Below are 5,473 nucleotides of genomic sequence, written 5' to 3' on the forward strand. Positions count from 1 at the left end.
TAAATAAATAATTCACAAATATATTCTTCCTTTAAAAAATCAAACATTATAAATACAGTTACAGTTCCTCATGATGTCCCCTCCCCACCCCACCCTACTTAACCTGAAGTCTCACTATTTTCAGTCTGGTTAATACCTTTCCAGAGCTGTCTGCCTTTGCAGGCTCTTAGAAGCACAGAGTTATGTACAGAACATGTGCAATGGTTTTTAAAATGTAAACGTCATTGCTCTCTACTTTCTATATAATTTACCCTCTTTTCTCAATGATTTGCCTGGGTATCTTTCCATTTCAGCACCACTTCCTTTCTATTTAACTTACCATGGTTTGTTTCACCTTTTCCTTACCACTGACACGTTGCTTCTAGCTCATCTTGTTAAACATTTATAAACAATACATCCATAAACATCCCCCAGCTTGTTTCTTTAGGGGGTTACAAAAGAGTAGAATGGATGAGTCATAGTGCTTTAAAAAAAAAAACTAAACTGCCAATTTTCTCTGCACAATGGCTGTACCAAAATTGTCTTCACAGAATTAGGAATCTGACTTCCTCACAGGGTGAGATGCTTTTACAAATTGTCATTCTTCTTGGTCTTTCATCCTGTTTGGGCCAGAGAGGGGAAGCGGAATGGTATCGTTTAACCATGGAAAGGTAACCATTTCCCCAGCTGGGGTTACAGGGCCACCTCTCTTTCTTTGCAGACCAGCTGCCTGCCTCCCCCCAGCTTTATTTAGTATTGCAGGACAGGTGCTGCTTGGGTGTTCACTCCTAACAGTCATCCTGTCTTTTATTTCACCTTTCTTAACCTAGGAGTATAGGCCCTGCCATTGTCTGCTCAGCTTGGAGAGCAAGAGACAAGGAAAAGAGGAATTGGGAGTGCATTAACGAGGATTGGCGCATTTCAACAGCTGCTTTCCTCCAATGAGTCATATGCATTTTATTTTTTTGCAAAAGCCTTTAAATTATTATTTTATCTCTCAGTAGATAATACACCAACATGATTTTAAAAATCAAACAATATAAAAAGCATATGAAGAAAAATCTTGCTTCTACCTGTGTCCTAATATATTTCCCAGTTCTACACAGTGACTTTATTCATTTTTTTGGTGTGTGTTAGTTTTTCAGATCAAATACAAGCACAATGGATTATGTTGCCTTCCTCCCTACCCGTGTTACATAAAAGTTAGCCCATCTTAAATGTTGTGCTTTGTTCTGTTTTTAGTTATCAGCATATCTTAGAGAGAATTCCATACTGTTACAGAGTTCTTTCTCATTCTTTTAAATAGCTACATAGTATTCCATGTCTCATCATCATTTCACCAGTCTCCCATTAAGTATTTGTAATTTTTGCTATTACTGATGTTGTGCAATGAATAATTTTGATCACATGTCATTTCACATGGGTTATATTCATCTGTAGGATAAGTCCCCACAAATGGAATTGCTGGGACAAAAGGGAAGTGCATTTGTGATTTTCATAGTTATTGTCAACATTTTCTACATAGAAGTCATACCAACTTATTTTCCTAAGTGTAGTGTTCATTTTTCCCACTGTTTCACTAACAGGGTATGCTAAGTTTTTTGATTTTTGTTGATCAGATAAGAGAACATAGTTATCTCAAAGTGCTTTCTCTTTGACCATCTTGTTATGAGTAGTATTGAGCATTATTTACCCACTCCAGAATCCAACAGTAGTTCTTTTCCTGTGAACAGTAGGTTAATATCCTTTGCCTACTGCTTTGTTGGATTTTTGCTCCTATTTTTCTGTTTTGAGGAGGCTCTCATTATACCAGAAAGTTACCCATTTACCTGGGATAGGAGTTGCAACTGTTTCCTCCCTGGTTTGTTTTGTGTTTTGATGTTGCCTCTAGTGACTTCTGCAAACGTGAATTTACTTTTTGCATAGTTCATTCTCGTACCTCCATGCCTGTGTTCACACTGGTCCCTTTACCTGGGGTGTCCTTTCTCTATTTTTCTACCTGGGAAACTTCCACTTGTCCTTCTTTGTCTGATTTATACTACTCTACTTTTTAAAATTAAAAAAATTTCCTATCATTTTCTTTATTAGTACATGTTTGTAGTACATAACGTTTACAGGCTTTGTGGGGGATTGGTACTTGTACGTATACCTCTTAATTCCTTTTCTCATTTCCTTTCCCTCTGCTTATTCTTATCTCTTGATCCCTTTCCTTCTCTTTTGAGAAAGACCTATATCCCTTCTTCCTATTAACTATCTTTTATTTTGTTCTTTATTTAATACTTTGGATTTCTCATATAAGAGAATCCATGTGATATTTAAGCTTGTGTGTGTGATTTATTGTACTTAACATTATAGTCTCAAAGTGCCTCTATTTTCCTGCAAATGATACAACTTTATCCTTCTTTAAAGCAGAATAGCATTTCATTATGTGTATGCTGCTCTTCTTGAACCTTTCTCCCTCCTACCAGAGCTTGTGACTCCTTACTGGCAACTCCTTTCATACTTTATCTTGCTTCTGCTTGACATATCACAATTTTTTTTGCTTGTACATATCTCTCCTTCCTAACTGTGAACTTCTTTTTTTTTCAGCTTTAATTGAGTTTATTGGTACATTTTAGGGGTACAGTACAGTTACATTCATTGTTGGGATCTTGTACCTTTACATGACAGGTCTTGGTTCTCATTTTTTCCCCTTTTCCCTGCCCTCCCTTTACCCCCTCCTCCCCTCCCCATCTACAAACACTTTATTTCCTTCTTTTCATTACCACACATTTTTTTCTTTTCCCTTATTATACTTCCCCCTACACATCCCACCTTCCCTACACCTTTAGCCCCTTTCTTCCCATTTCACAATGTCAATAATCTTATTAGGATCTTATGTATTATTGCAGTTTATTCACACCAGAGAAACTACTCAGTATTTACACATGTGTGACTTATTTATTTCACTTAGGAGTATATCTTCAATATGTATCCATTTTCCTATGAATGAATCTATTTTCTCATTCTTTATGGCTGAGCAGTATTCCATTTTATAGAAAAACCACATCTTCTCTATCCAGTTTCCAACTGAGGGGCAAATGGGCTGTTTCCAAGTTTTAGCTATTACAAACTGTGCTGCTATAAACATGGGTGCACATACATCACTGTGATATGATTCTTTTAGTTCTTTTGGAAAGATACCCAATAGAGGGATGGCTGGGTCAAATGGAACCTCCAGTCCAAGCTCTTTGAGGGTCTCCATATTGATTTCCACAGTGGTTGCACCAGTTTGGACTCCCACCAACAATGGAGAAGGGTTCCTTTCTCCCCACAACCCCACCAACATTCGTTGTTGTTTGATTTCTTGATAGAGGCCATTCTTTGTGGGGTGAGGTTGAATCTCAGTGTTGTTTTCATCTGCATCTCTCAAATGACCAGTGATGTGGAGCATTTTTTCATATATTTACTTGCTGCTTTTACTTCTTTGTCTGAGAAATGTCTGTTCATTTTAGATGCCCATTTTGAATTGGGTCTTTATATTTGTGGGGGGCTGACTGTTTTGAGTTCTTTATATATTCTAGATAATAGTCCTTTGTCTAAGGAGCAGCTGGTAAAATTTTTTTCCCACCTTGTAGATTGTCTCTTAGTTCTGCTGATGGTTTCTTTTACAGTACAGAAGCTTTTTTTTTTTTGTGGTACCGGGGGTTGAACTTGGGTCCTTGCGCTTGCAAGGCAGGCCACCAAACAGCTGAGCTATATCCCTGGCCCTACAGAAGCTTTTTAATAAGATGAGATCCCAGTTGTTGATTCTTTTTGCTAGTTCCTGTGCTACTGAGGATTTGTTCATAAAGTCTTTTCCTATGGCAATGTCTTCCAGAGTTCTGCCTAACTTACCTTACAGCAAGTTTAGTGTTTCTATTTTAATACTTAGATCTTTATTCCCCTTGGATTTTAATTTAGTGCATGGTGAAATATAGGTGTCCAATTTTAATCTGTGGCAGGTTGAAATACAGTTTTTCCAACACCATTTATTGAAGAGGCTATCTTTCCTCCAGTGAGCATGGTTAGCTCCTTTGTCAAGGATGAGGTAGCTGAGTACCTCTGGAGTTGTTGCTGTATGTTCCAATCTATTCTATTGTTCCTTAGGTCTGTTTCTTTGCCAGTAACATGCTGTTTTTATCACAGTGGCTTTGTAGTATAGTTTCAATAGTTATACCCACTGCCATTTCTCTGTTGAGTAGGATGGCTTTTGCTATTCCAGGTCTCTTCTGGTTCCAAATGAAGTTTTGGAATATTTTTTCTAGTTCTGTTAGATATACTGTTGGAATTTCAGTTGGCATTGTATTGAATCTGTATAGCAGTTTTGGTAGTATGGCCATTTTTACTGTGTTGATTTTTCCTACCCAGGAGCAGGTGATATCTTTCCATTTTTTAATATCCTCTTCAATTTCTTTTTTCAGAATGCTATAGTTTTCAGAAGAGCAAAATAGAGATCTTTTGCTTCTTTTGTTAGATTGATTTTCAGGTACTTAATTTTTTTTGGATGCTATTGTGAAAGGAATTGTTTCCCTATTCTCTCTCATTCTCTCTCAGTGAGTCTGTTATTTGTGTACAAGAAGGCTATTGATTTTTGGTGTTCACCTTGTATCCAGCTACTCTACTGAATCTGTCAATTAAGTCTAGAAGTCTTTTGGTGGAGTTTTTTTGGGTCTTTAATGTACAGTATCATATCATCAGCAAATAATGACAGTTTAACTTCTTCCTTTCCTATCTTTATTGCTTTAATTTCTTTCTCTTGTCTAATTGCTGTGACTAATGTTTCCAGAACTATGTCAAAGAGGAGTGGTGATAGTGGGCATCCTTGTCTTGTTCCTGATTTTAAGGTGAAGGTTTTGAGTTTTTTGGCCATTTAATGTGATGTTGGCTGTTGGTTTTTCATAGATATCCTTTATTAAGTTGAGGTATGGACCATCTATTCCAATTTTTTGCAGGGTTTTTATCATGAATGGGTGTTGAATTTTATCAAATGCTTTTTCTGCATCTATTGAGAGGATCATATGGTTTTTGTCCTTGAATTTGTTAATATAATGTATTACATTTATTGACTTACGTATGTTGAACCATCCTTGCATTCCTAGAATAAATCCGACTTGGTCAGGATGTATGATCTTCTTGATAATCCTCTGTATTCTGTTTACTAGTATCTTATTAAGGATTTTGGTGTCTACATTCATTAAGGAGATTGGCCTGTAGTTCTCTTTTTTAGTTGTGTCTTTCCCTGGTTTGGGAATCAAAGTGATACTTGCTTCCAGGAATGAATTTGGAAGTATAGCTTCCCTTTCAATTTCATTGAAAAGTTTGAAGAGTAATGGTAGTAGTTCTTCTCTAAATGTCTTGTAAAATTCAGCAGTGAATCCATCAGGGCCTGGGCTTTTCTTTGTTGGTAAGTTTTTAATTACATTTTCAATTTCACTGATTGTGATTGGGGTGTTTAAAATGTTTTTATCTTCTT

Source organism: Fukomys damarensis, unplaced genomic scaffold, assembly GCF_012274545.1.
Source record: "Fukomys damarensis isolate Sample0158 unplaced genomic scaffold, DMR_v1.0_HiC HiC_scaffold_9, whole genome shotgun sequence".
NCBI classification, from domain to species: domain Eukaryota; kingdom Metazoa; phylum Chordata; class Mammalia; order Rodentia; family Bathyergidae; genus Fukomys; species Fukomys damarensis.